Consider the following 14,812-nt stretch of genomic DNA (forward strand, 5'->3'; position numbering starts at 1 on the left):
ACGCGAGTGTGGTGTTCGCTCACGCGGCCCGCACACACATAGACACCCTCCAATCCCTACAATCCCGCTTTTGCAGGTTAGCCGTCGGGGCTCCGTGGTTCGTGAGGAACATCGACCTTCACGACGACCTGGGCCTCGAATCGATCCGCAAACACATGAAGTTAGTGTCGGAACGTTACTTCGATAAGGCTATGCGTCATGATAATCGCCTTATCGTTGCCGCCGCTGATTACTCCCCGAATCCTGATCACGCAGGAGCAAGTCACCGTCGTCGCCCTAGACACGTCCTTACGGATCCATCAGATCCAATAACTCTTGCATTAGATACCTTCAGCTCTAACACTAGGAGCAGGCTGAGGAACCCCGGTAACCGTACTCGTCGAACTCGACAAAGAGGTCGACGTGCAGCCTAACCCATGCATCAGCCCGCTGAGTTTCTCGCCGGATCTTCTCAGTGGGTTGCGATTCCGATCCGGTAGTAGATTCATTCGCGAAGCAATTGTTCTTGAGTTGTTAGGTCTCCTTCGGAGGCGCTCGGGCAGTTGTTAGCAAATCCCCCCCCTCCTGGCTGAGCCTTTGCTCGCCCACCTGTCCTGGTGAAGCTGGAAAGGCCTCCGGGCCAACAGTAATCTTTCAATCATAAAAAAAAAAAAAAAAAAGGGTTCGACGAGAACGGTGACCGGTGCTTGAAGTACCTAGAAGCACCGTTAGTGGATCGGGAGGATCCGAAATGACGTGTAAATTGTATTAGGTACGTCAACATTGCTTCGGAACTGGATTTATGAATAAATAACGAAAATTAGAGAATTGTTCTATTCCTATGGCTTAGATTCGTGACTGTCATTTAAATAAATTTTCAACAAATGACATCATGAGTCTATAATTTTATTAAAACTAGAGGTCCCGCAGTAGTCGAAATTCGACTATAATTAATTGGAATTGTAAGTTTGTACACTATTATGATTGTATTTTATACTCCTAAAATCACGAATTTAGCCAAGGCTACACTATAAAAAACAAAGACAAACAATATTTAATCTTAATTTGACAACAGACGTCAAGAACAAAAGTTTGACAATAAATACCTAGTCAGGTCATAAATTCTGTCACATGTTTAATGTAAAATAATTGAAACAAGTTTATTCATTATGTAACCATTCATATACCAAAATAAACATAACAAAACATAGATTCTTATGAGACTAAAGTTTATTCAAAATGATCTCCGTGATTTTGAATACAGGCCTTCAATCTGCGCGGCCAGTCGTCTAACGCAGCACGAACGAGGTCCATGTCAATATCGGCGGCTGCCTTAATCAAGGATGTCTTGAGTGACTCCAAATTAGGATGAGGCTTTGAGCGCGCCTTTTCCTCCAAGTGTTGCCATATCTTGTAATCTAACGGATTCAAATCTGGACTGGAGGAGGGCCAGTCTTCGTGCCGGATGAAGTCGATTTCACGCGCCGCCAGCCCGTCTTGTGTGCTCTTCGCTCTATGAGCTGGCGCCGAATCTTGTTGGAATACCCAGTGCCTGTTATTGAACATGGTATGAGAAACAGGTTCCACAAGGTTCGTCAGGACTGTATTTTGATACACAACTGCATTCGTTTTTACACCTTTCTCACAAAAATGTACCTCTGTTAAGCCCCAATAAGAAACTCCCAACCATACCATGAGCGAGGATGGAAAATGACCTCGTTGGACACGCGGAATACGGTTGTTCGCTTCTTCACTACTGTGTGCGTACACCTTATCATTTTGTTTGTTGTAGCTCTCTTCTACGGTAAAAATTTTTTCATCCGAAAAAAGAATTTCCCGATTTTTTTTTCCCGCGTACCGCTTCAAAAAAGCGCGGCATCTCTTCAGTCTCAGGTCCATTAGATGAGCATTCAAACGATGTCCTGTTTTTCTTCGATATGCCCGAAGCCCTAAGTCTTCATTTAACACCCTTTTCACCGTGGTTCTGCTTAACCCCATCTGAAGGGCCAACAGTTTCTGCTTACGTTTGGGATTTCTTTGAATTCGCGCCTTCACAGCTTTTATCACTGCTGGAGTCCTATCAGACCGAGGGCGACCACTTCTTGACCTGTCATCTACATTAGAGTCTTCATTGTATCGTTTGATGATACGATAAATGAATCTTTCGGTTATATTCAAATTTTTCAGTATGTTAAAAATTTGAATTGGCGCGTAACCGCAACGATGCAACGCAATAACTGCAACACGGTCTTCTTTAAGCGTCCACTCCATATTTAAAAATGAGTAAAATTCTAAAAGTATACAATTTTTATTTTCATGAACAATTCGAAATTCGAATTCAATAAACTTTTTTGTGGCCAGCATTCTAAAAGAAAAGTTTTTACTGTGTGACAATACTTATGACCTGACTAGTTATAATAAATAGTATGCATGCGTGTGTGCGTCAAATACATGGTATGTAGTGTGTGTAATGTTTTCTTTATTGATTTAATGTATGTTTTATGCATTATTTAAAAAAAAAATAGCATTGTGCACTTCTTCTCTATATTCTCTATAAGTGTGGAAAATTTCATACTCCTCCGTCCGCGCAATTTTCGTAAAAAGGGATACAAAGTTTTTGCTTCACGTATTAATATATAGATGAATAGTATTACTATTAATACTAGCGGTCTCGCAGTAATCGAAATTCGACTATAATTAATTGAAATTATAAATTTCAACATTATTATGGTCCTATTGTTACAGATTTCACCAAGACTACACTGTAGACAAATACTCGTCCAAGAGGAATCGGCGCATGAGTACCGAAAACTATTCCACCTCAATTTTTTTATGTGATCCTCTTCAAATTGACCCACTGATAATATAAATGCATGTTGCAATGGGGCAACCCTGGGCCATATTGTTTAAACCGAAATTGTTTAAACAATTGCTAGGAATTGTTATTTTTCAACCGGACAATTTTTTTTTATATTCTTTATTGAAATACAAATAAAAAAAGCCCTTTGACTTTTTACGATAAAGTTAATATTTTTAAAGATATGAATTTTTAAAGGTTCGAAAAATCTCAAATTTGAGTACTTTCGACCCATGTAAAATATATTTAAAAAATATATATATATATAAATAATATTTTTTCTTAATTCTTCATACAATAGTTAATAATATTGTGAAAAGAGATCTTAAAAAATTCATTGTTTATACCTGTTTTTTAATTTTTAATTTCGTGCACTCACAAGTATCTATATATTAATACGTGAAGTAAAAACTTTGTATCCCTTTTTACGAAATATGCGCGGACGGAGGAGTATGAAATTTTCCACACTTGTAGAGAATATAGAGAAGAAGTGCACAATTCTAATATTTTTTGAAAATAATCCATAAAAGATACATTAAATCAATAAAGAAAACATTACACACACTACATACCATGTATTTGACGCACACACGCATGCATACTATTTATTGTCAAACTTTTGTTCTTGGCGTCTGTTGTCAAATTGAGAATAGATTAAATATTGTTTATCTCTGTTAATATTTTTTATAGTGTAGTCTTGGCGAAATTTGTTATTATAGAAGTATAAAATACAATCATACAATTCCAATTAATTATAGTCGAATTTCGACTACTGCGGGATCACTAGTTATAATTAATACGTATAATTTATACGAAATAAATTGTAGAAAATTTAATTATTAATAACATTGCTGTCCTTAACAATCTTGATAAAGTTGATAGTTTTTAAGAGAAATGATAAATAATGATTCAAGACACAGAGAGGCCGATGCAGCGCATGAGTCAGAGAGAGACGGCGATACTTAAAGATAAGCGACGCATACTTGTGTGTGCGCGAAATTAAAAATAAAAAAACAATGAAATTTTTTAAGATCTCTATTCACAATATTATTAACTATTGAATGAAGAATTAAGAAAAAAATATTATTTATATATATATTTTTTAAATATATGTATGTATTATTATTTTACATTTTTTTTTTTTTATGATTGAAAGTTTACTGGTGGCCCGAAGGCCTTTCCAGTTTCACCAGGACAGGTGGGCGAGCAAAGGCTCAGCCAAGAGAGGTGGGATTTGCTAACAACTGCCCGAGCGCCTCCGAAGGAGACCTAACAACTCAAGAGCAATTGTTTCGCGAATGAATCTACTACCGGATCGGAATCGCGACCCGCTGAGAAGATCCGGCGAGAAACTCAGCGGGCTGATGCATGGGTTAGGTTGCACGTCGACCTCTTTGTCGAGTTCGACGAGTACGGTTACCGGGGTCCCTAAGCCTGCCCCTAGTATTAGAGCTGAAGGCATCTAATGCAAAGGTTATTGGATCTGATGGATCCGTAAGGACGTGTCTAGGGCGTCGACGGTGACTGGCTCCTGCATGATCAGGATTCGGGGAGTAGTCAGCGGCGGCAACGATAAGGCGATTATCATGACGCATAGTCTTATCGAAGTATCGTTCCGACGCTGACTTCATGTATTTCCGAATTGATTCGAGGCCCAGGTCGTCGTGTAGGTCAACGTTCCTCACGAACCACGGAGCCCCGACAGCTAACCTGCAAAAGCGGGATTGTAGGGATTGGAGGGTGTCTATGTGTGTGCGGGCCGCGTGAGCGAACACCACACTCGCGTAAGTCATGACGGGCCTTATGCAAGTTTTGTAAAGTGTCACCTTGTTCCGAAGGGACATTTTACTCCGCTTACAGATCATGGGGTAGAGTCTACCGAGAATAAACGCGGCACGGTCACGGACTGATTTTATATGCGGGCGGAATGTCATCGACGCATCCAGGGTAACGCCCAGGTACTTGACCTTCCTGGCCCAGGGTATGGGTTGTCTAAAGAGAGTAATCGGGGGTGTGAGATTCCTCCTCCTAATCCGGGAGGAAATCCGTGTGGAGCTTCCCCTCTGAAATAGCACCGCAGTACTTTTCGCTGGGTTGATGTCTATGCGCCATTTTCTATTTCTACTAGAATAGTAAACAGTCGTGTCGTCGGCGAATAAAGCTAAATGGGTCGGCGGCGACCGGGGAATATCGTTGACGAATAAGCTAAATAGGAGGGGTGAGAGGACAGAGCCTTGCGGGACTCCAGCTGTGAGAGGTCGTGGGGAGGAGCGGGTTCCCTCGACTCGATATCGAAAAGAGCGGTTCGACAAGAAGTCCCGTATGATGAGCACGAGACTATCCGGCACGCCCATGTTGAATAGTTTGAAAATCAAACCATTGTGCCAGACTTTGTCGAACGCTTTTGCGACGTCGAAGAAGAGAGCTCCCGTGTATAACGGTTTTGGTCGATTAAGCCCAACAAGAATGTGCTCCGTGAGGCGGTGCACCTGTTGAACGCATGAGTGATTTGTACGGAATCCGAATTGTTCATCGATAAGAATGCCCTTGGATGAGACGAAGTCTCTGAGGCGTTTGTAGAGCAGACGCTCATACAGTTTGCCTAGAGACATGAGGAGGCTAATCGGGCGGTAGCTCGTCGGATGATTTTTTGGTTTACCGGGTTTATGTATGCCGATAACGTCCGCTTCTTTCCACACCGCGGGAAAGATACAGTTCGCCATAGCGGCATTGAAAATAGATGCCAACATCACGATGAGTTGGACGGGTAGAAGTTTAATAACGCGGTTGGATATACCGTCGGAACCGGGAGCCTTGCGAGGACGTAGGTCTTTGATCAAGTCTTTAACTTCCATCGGGGTGACGGGTGGTAACGCATCAGAGGGTGGCAAGGAGGCTCTGCGTTCTACCTCACTGTCTACTAATTCTACATGAACAGGGTCCACGGATTGAGTGCTGGGCGTGCACTGGGTTTGCAATGTATCGGCCAGCAGCTCTGCTTTTTCGTCATCATCGAACGCCGCGAGTCGGCCTGAAGGGCCTACGAGGGGGGGCATAGTTACTACCGTATCCGATTTGAGAGTACGAGCTAAGCGGTAGTAAGACCTTTGAGAGGGCGCGAGTCCTTCTAAGAAATCAGACCATCTGGCATCTCGGACTTCGGTGATGCGAGACTTTACGTCGCGTTGTAGGGCACGCATTCGAATACGATTTTCCGCGGTAGGATACCTATCGTACGCACGGATCGAGGCGTTCTTAGCTCTAAGGAGTTCCCTAATATCGTCGGGCAATTTGAAGCGGTGAAGGAAGTCCTCCGCTACAACTTGCTTCGATGACCTATCTAATGTCGAGGTGATGTGTGACGTTACGATGTCTATGGCTTCAGCGGTATCCTGAGGAGACGGGATAGAGTCCGGACTAAACGGAAGCGATGGTGGATCAGATTCAGCCAGGCTGATGCCCAGCGTGTGCCAATCCACCACAGTCCTCGTGACGGGAACGGAATCGGGAGCGCGACCGAGCTTCATAACGACGGGACGGTGGTCTGAATCTAACTCTGAAACTACTTCGATCGAGTGTAAGCGCAGAGTTACGTTTTTTAATAACGCTATGTCGAGTATATCCGGGCGATGCGCGATATTTAGCGGGTAGTGAGTCGGGGTTAGCGGAGCGACGATATCAAAGGCGAGATCATCGACTAACGCGTCAAGCCGCCTGCCATTCGGGGTTGTGGTGTGTGAGTTCCACCTGATGTGTTTACAATTTAGGTCGCCCGCCAGAATGACAGAGCTCCCCATACTGAGCAGCGCCTCGATATCACTGCTTAGAACGATCTTATCCGGTGGAAGATAAACGGACGCGATAACGATCGGCGCGTGTCCCGTCAGTGAGATTCGGCACACTGATGCTTCGATATTAGCGAGCGCGGGAGGATCGAGCGGGACGCAATGCAGGGCTCTTCTATAGTAAGTGACGGTACCACCACCACGGGCAGAGAGCCTGTCGTTCCTGACCATGTTATAGTTCGCGATTTTAGGGTCACGGCGCGCGGGCTTAAGTAGGGTCTCCTGCACTAAAAAGATATCAATTTGGTGGTCACGCAAAAAGTCAGAAACCTGATCACGTTGATTTGCGAGACCGTAAGCGTTAAAAAATCCTATCGTTACGGATAGGGGCTTTATTCTACTTATATACGCCATTGATTACCGGCGGAGTGAGGGGAGGACGTACGTATTTAATGACGCGTATACGTCGGCGTATTCCTGCACAACGGCGATAAAGTGTTGTGCAGTGGAGGCAGCGCGAATGGCGTCGCCCAAAGCGTTAACGCGCTCAAAGTTGATCGACTGAAAGAAGTCGATCGCTAAAGCGAGATTGTCGGACGCGGTCGGAGGGCAAGTCGCGGGAGAGGGACGAGTCGCGGGGGCGGGACGAATCGCGGAGGAGGGAGTTGTAGCCGTGTTCGTGTACGGCAGCGGTTTTGCCCAGGCCGAGACACTGGGCACCGCCGCCGGAACGAACGCTGGCTTAGCCTGCGACGCAGAGGGTACCGAGGCTTTGATGTCTGGGCCGGAAGCTCGGAGGCGGTTTTGGCGGGCGACGCGGCGATTTATTTTAGGGGCTCGGGGGCAACCACGGTAATTCGCGGGGTGACCCTGTGTTCGACACAGGACGCAGCTAGGCGGTTCCGTCGCGGTTTTTTGGTCGCGAGCGCAGAGGGCCGTGGCGTGATCGCCCAAACACTTAACACATCGGGGGCGCGCGTGACAGTTACGGGAAGAGTGCCCGTACAATTGACAGTTATGGCACTGGCTAGGAGTGCCTTTTTTATGGGGGGCTTCGACAGCGATACCAGAGAGCCTACAGACGGTCTGTGTGTTAAAGATTTTCTTACCCTCGGGGGTAGGCTGGAGAGCGACTAGAACCATATTATATGGCTCCCTACCGCGACCGGTGTGCATACGGTGCACAGAATTCACTGGTAGGCCTTGTTCTAACAGGTCGGCTTTTACGAGCTCTACATCTAACTCTTTAGGGATTCCGCGTATTACAACGCGGAGTTCGCGCTCCTCCTGGAGCGTATACGTATGGAAACTTATACGCTCCTTACGGAGGTAAGAAGAGAGGGCCCTATGGTCGTCGGGTGTTTGAACCTTAATTTGAATGCCGTTCGCGAGGTTACGGGCATTCGTGAAATTTATATTTTTGGCCTTAAGGGCCAGGCAAACTCGATCCCAAGCTGCCTTCTCCTGAAGGATAACCGGGGGAGGGGTCTGGGTTTTATTTTGTGCCACCGGACGCGGCGACGGAGTGGCACGGGCTGGGGGCGCAACGGGAGTCTGAGGGCGGGGGCGCGACGCGTTCACGGCTTTGCTAATTTTAGCGGCCGCGGGAGCTCGAGACTCCGCGGCACGCTTCTTACCCTTCTGTACCAGGGTGAATCCATCCGTCGATGAGGCGGGGGCGAGGTCGACCTCCATGTCCGAGTCAGAGTCGGAGCACGAGGAGGCGGGTGCAGGCGACCTACGAGCAAGTGTAGGTGTTTTAGAGGGCGCGACGGAGGCCGCGGATGATCGCTCAGCTGAAACGATGGTCACGGCGGACGACGCAGCAGCTTTTCTCGCCAGTATAGGCGACACGGGAGCGGCAGGCACGACAGAGGCTGCGGTGCTCAATGCAGAAGCTCTGCACGCAGGTACAGGCGACGCAGGAGCAGCGAGCGCGGCGGAGTCCTCGAGAGGACTCGCAGTGTGATTGGCCTTGAAGGCCAAAAACTCCGAGGCGAGCTGTGGGTGGCGAAGTCGGAGGAATTCCGCGAATACAGCGTCCATGATCGCTGAGTACCCAGGTGGGGCGGCCCCGGGTCTTGAAAACACTCGCCTTGCGGCGAGGCCCCAACTTCTCGGACCTGAGCGGTTCTATTGAACACAGGTGGCAATGCGGCGCGATTACTACAGGACAAAGAAAAAGCACAACAAAACAGAAATTACGAAAAGAAACAAAACAAATAAATACTTGCAGGAAACCACTTTGTCGGCAGATGTACCACGAACACAGAAACAACAAAAGGAAACAAAACAAATAAAAACTTCCAGAAAGAGCACTTAGTCGGCAGATGTACCACAAACACAGGCCGCGCGAACAATGGCCGGGCTAACAAAAGCCGGGCGAACAAAGACCGGGCGATCGAGTGGACGATGAGCACGTCCGCACGTGACGGGTGCCTCTATCGGAATGATTATTTTACATGGGTCGAAAGTACCCAAATTTGAGATTTTTCGAACCTTTAAATGTTCATACCTTAAAAATATTAACTTTATCGTAAAAAGTCAAAGGGCCTTTTTTATTTGTCTTATTGATAGGCGTATGCAAAATTATAAAAAATATATTAAATTAAAATCATTCCAGTTTGTTTTGAAAAGTTTTTTTTCAGACGCTATACTCCTTTTAATGACGAGATACTGTGGTCACTTTCTATTATATTTCCCATCTCGAATGGGGGAATTGTTTAGGAAATCAGTCATACATTGCCATTAACTTTTTTTCCTACCTATGCTGATAGCCTTGAGAGGCTATTTCAGCTTCACCCTAACATGTAGGTGAGCTCACGGGGCTCAACCGGAGAGTTGCTAACACTGACCCTAGCAAGGGCAGTGCATCTCGCAGAATCTACCACCGGATCGGAAACGCGACCCACTGAGAAGATCCCGCGAGAAACTCAGTGGGCTGTGGGTTAATTCACTTGTCGAGCCCTTCGTCACTAGCGACGGGTTCGACATGAACGGTGACTGGTGCTTGAGGTACCTAAAAGCACCGTTAATGGATTTGGACGGATCAGTTAAACATTATGGTATCTGTATAACTCGTGGCTTGCACAGCGACCTGGTAGGCCGCGATAAACTGTATCCAAGTAAAATTTATCATTCTATTTCAAGAAGGTCACAATATTTTTATGAATTACTTTATTATTGACGTGTCGATAACAAGTCGTTGCCAGAGCGTACATTGCTCTCTACGATACAACTGAATTATTATTTTGCACTCAGCATTGTCATAAAACACAATAAATGGATACGCGATAACATTAACTAACGGAAATCATTTCGAAGTATATCACCTAGTATTTTTGTTGTGAATATTATGTTGTGTACGTACGCATACTAGATATTCTGATACTTCTCTGTGTACTGCGTGTATCTATGCGTTTTTAACTCGCCATTATTTAGTCGTAATGTTGTATGTAATGGAATCTTTTTTTTTATTGCTTAGATGGACGAGCTCACGGCCCACCTGATGTTATGTAAGTAGTTACCGGAGACGAGAATTAGTTGTCTCACAGCAATGATATTTGCAGCGGATTTTGGGCGTCCTTCGCAAGTTTTGTCACTAACACTAGTATGTCCACGCTGGAATTCTAAATACCAGCGTTCGACAGTCCGCAGACATGGGGCTTCATCACTGAACACGGATGTTAGCTCTTCAAAACACTGAAGCCGTGTCAGGTCTCTGAAGTCGTCGTCGCCTAACGGATAAGACGTCCGGTGCATTCGTGTTGAGCGATGCACCGGTGTTCGAATCCCGCAGGCGGGTACCAATTTTTCTAATGAAATACGTACTCAACAAATGTTCACGATTGATTTCCACGGTGAAGGAATAACATCGTGTAATAAAAATGAAACCCGCAAAATTATAATTTGCGTAATTACTGGTGGTAGGACCTCTTGTGAGTCCGCACGGGTAGGTACCACCGCCCTGCCTATTTCTGCCGTGAAGCAGTAATGCGTTTCGGCTTGAAGGGTGGGGCAGCCGTTGTAACTATAATTGAGACCTTAGAACTTATATCTCAAGGTGGGTGGCGCATTTACGTTGTAGATGTCTATGGGCTCCAGTGACCACTTAACACCAGGTGGGCTGTGAGCTCGTCCACTCATCTAAGCAATAAAAAAAAAAAAATCCTAAAGTTATTGCACGAACATTTTTCACTGGTGGTAGGACCTCTTGCGAGTCCGCACGGGTAGGTACCACCGCCCTGCCTATTTCTGCCGTGAAGCAGTAATGCGTTTCGGTTTGAAGGGTGGGGTAGCCGTTGTAACTATACTGAGACCTTAGAACTTATATCACAAGGTGGGTGGCACATTTACGTTGTAGATGTCTATGGGCTCCAGTAACCACTTAATACCAGGTGGGCTGTGAGCTCGACCAACCATGTAAGCAATAAAAAAAAAAACCTTAGAAAGATTCATTTTCGTACGTGACCTGACAGATTCTAACCGACGCTGTGACTAAGCAATAGCTTTAATCCTAATACTTTCAACTGTTTTGAGAGTCAAAATTTAAACACATTCGAATATAGACCTGATATAGACCTGATAGATATTCTGAAGTCGTCGTGGCCTAAAGGATAAGACGTCCGGTGCATTCGTGTTGAAGCGATGCACCGGTGTTCGAATCCCGCAGGCGGGTACCAATGTTTCTAATGAAATATGTACTCAACAAATATTCACGATTAACTTCCACGGTGAAGGAATAACATCGTGTAATAAAAATCAAACCCGCAAAATTATAATTTGCGTTATTACTGGTGGTAGGACCACTTGTGAGTCCGCGCGGGTAGGTACCACCGCCCTGCTTATTTCTGCCGTGAAGCAGTAATGCGTTTCGGTTTGAAGGGTGGGGCAGCCGTTGTAACTATACTGAGACTTTAGAACTTGTATCTTAAGGTGGGTGGCGCGTCTACGTTGTAGATGTCTATGGGCTTCAGTAACCACTTAGCATCAGGTGAGCTGTGAGCTCGTCCACCCATCTAAGTAATAAAATAAAAAAAAAGACCAATTTCAAGTTCCAATTCAAAATTGCCGGGAAATATGGAAACGACAAAACTTAAAAGGCATGCCTCGTACATCCACAACGTAAATGCCGCCACTTACCTTGAGATATGAGTTCTAAGGTCTCCGTTTTTCAAGTACAACAAAGGCTTTATATCTTTGAACGTGATTCCGATAGAGGCACCCGTCACGTGCGGACGTGCTCATCGTCCACTCGATCGCCCGGTCTTTGTTCGCCCGGCTTTTGTTAGCCCGGCCATTGTTCGCGCGGCCTGTGTTTGTGGTACATCTGCCGACTAAGTGCTCTTTCTGGAAGTTTTTATTTGTTTTGTTTCCTTTTGTTGTTTCTGTGTTCGTGGTACATCTGCCGACAAAGTGGTTTCCTGCAAGTATTTATTTGTTTTGTTTCTTTTCGTAATTTCTGTTTGTTGTGCTTTTTCTTTGTCCTGTAGTAATCGCGCCGCATTGCCACCTGTGTTCAATAGAACCGCTCAGGTCCGAGAAGTTGGGGCCTCGCCGCAAGGCGAGTGTTTTCAAGACCCGGGGCCGCCCCACCTGGGTACTCAGCGATCATGGACGCTGTATTCGCGGAATTCCTCCGACTTCGCCACCCACAGCTCGCCTCGGAGTTTTTGGCCTTCAAGGCCAATCACACTGCGAGCCCTCTCGAGGACTCCGCCGCGCTCGCTGCTCCTGCGTCGCCTGTACCTGCGTGCAGAGCTTCTGCATTGAGCACCGCAGCCTCTGTCGTGCCTGCCGCTCCCGTGTCGCCTATACTGGCGAGAAAAGCTGCTGCGTCGTCCGCCGTGACCATCGTTTCAGCTGAGCGATCATCCGCGGCCTCCGTCGCGCCCTCTAAAACACCTACACTTGCTCGTAGGTCGCCTGCACCCGCCTCCTCGTGCTCCGACTCTGACTCGGACATGGAGGTCGACCTCGCCCCCGCCTCATCGACGGATGGATTCACCCTGGTACAGAAGGGTAAGAAGCGTGCCGCGGAGTCTCGAGCTCCCGCGGCCGCTAAAATTAGCAAAGCCGTGAACGCGTCGCGCCCCCGCCCTCAGACTCCCGTTGCGCCCCCAGCCCGTGCCACTCCGTCGCCGCGTCCGGTGGCACAAAATAAAACCCAGACCCCTCCCCCGGTTATCCTTCAGGAGAAGGCAGCTTGGGATCGAGTTTGCCTGGCCCTTAAGGCCAAAAATATAAATTTCACGAATGCCCGTAACCTCGCGAACGGCATTCAAATTAAGGTTCAAACACCCGACGACCATAGGGCCCTCTCTTCTTACCTCCGTAAGGAGCGTATAAGTTTCCATACGTATACGCTCCAGGAGGAGCGCGAACTCCGCGTTGTAATACGCGGAATCCCTAAAGAGTTAGATGTAGAGCTCGTAAAAGCCGACCTGTTAGAACAAGGCCTACCAGTGAATTCTGTGCACCGTATGCACACCGGTCGCGGTAGGGAGCCATATAATATGGTTCTAGTCGCTCTCCAGTCTACCCCCGAGGGTAAGAAAATCTTTAACACACAGACCGTCTGTAGGCTCTCTGGTATCGCTGTCGAAGCCCCCCATAAAAAAGGCACTCCTAGCCAGTGCCATAACTGTCAATTGTACGGGCATTCTTCCCGTAACTGTCACGCGCGCCCCCGATGTGTTAAGTGTTTGGGCGATCACGCCACGGCCCTCTGCGCTCGCGACCAAAAAACCGCGACGGAACCGCCTAGCTGCGTCCTGTGTCGAACACAGGGTCACCCCGCGAATTACCGTGGTTGCCCCCGAGCCCCTAAAATAAATCGCCGCGTCGCCCGCCAAAACCGCCTCCGAGCTTCCGGCCCAGACATCAAAGCCTCGGCACCCTCTGCGTCGCAGGCTAAGCCAGCGTTCGTTCCGGCGGCGGTGCCCAGTGTCTCGGCCTGGGCAAAACCGCTGCCGTACACGAACACGGCTACAACTCCCTCCTCCGCGATTCGTCCCGCCCCCGCGACTCGTCCCTCTCCCGCGACTTGCCCTCCGACCGCGTCCGACAATCTCGCTTTAGCGATCGACTTCTTTCAGTCGATCAACTTTGAGCGCGTTAACGCTTTGGGCGACGCCATTCGCGCTGCCTCCACTGCACAACACTTTATCGCCGTTGTGCAGGAATACGCCGACGTATACGCGTCATTAAATACGTACGTCCTCCCCTCACTCCGCCGGTAATCAATGGCGTATATAAGTAGAATAAAGCCCCTATCCGTAACGATAGGATTTTTTAACGCTTACGGTCTCGCAAATCAACGTGATCAGGTTTCTGACTTTTTGCGTGACCACCAAATTGATATCTTTTTAGTGCAGGAGACCCTACTTAAGCCCGCGCGCCGTGACCCTAAAATCGCGAACTATAACATGGTCAGGAACGACAGGCTCTCTGCCCGTGGTGGTGGTACCGTCATTTACTATAGAAGAGCCCTGCATTGCGTCCCGCTCGATCCTCCCGCGCTCGCTAATATCGAAGTATCAGTGTGCCGAATCTCACTGACGGGACACGCGCCGATCGTTATCGCGTCCGTTTATCTTCCACCGGATAAGATCGTTCTAAGCAGTGATATCGAGGCGCTGCTCGGTATGGGGAGCTCTGTCATTCTGGCGGGCGACCTAAATTGTAAACACATCAGGTGGAACTCACACACCACAACCCCGAATGGCAGGCGGCTTGACGCGTTAGTCGATGATCTCGCCTTCGATATCGTCGCTCCGCTAACCCCGACTCACTACCCGCTAAATATCGCGCATCGCCCGGATATACTCGACATAGCGTTATTAAAAAACGTAACTCTGCGCTTACACTCGATCGAAGTAGTTTCAGAGTTAGATTCAGACCACCGTCCCGTCGTTATGAAGCTCGGTCGCGCTCCCGATTCCGTTCCCGTCACGAGGACTGTGGTGGATTGGCACACGCTGGGCATCAGCCTGGCTGAATCTGATCCACCATCGCTCCCGTTTAACCCGGACTCTATCCCGTCTCCTCAGGATACCGCTGAAGCCATAGACATCTTAACGTCACACATCACCTCGACATTAGATAGGTCATCGAAACAAGTTGTAGCGGAGGACTTCCTTCACCGCTTCAAATTGTCCGACGATATTAGGGAACTCCTTAGAGCTAAGAA

The sequence above is a fragment of the Bombyx mori genome, chromosome 27, assembly GCF_030269925.1.
Source record: "Bombyx mori chromosome 27, ASM3026992v2".
Taxonomy (NCBI): Eukaryota; Metazoa; Arthropoda; class Insecta; order Lepidoptera; family Bombycidae; genus Bombyx; species Bombyx mori.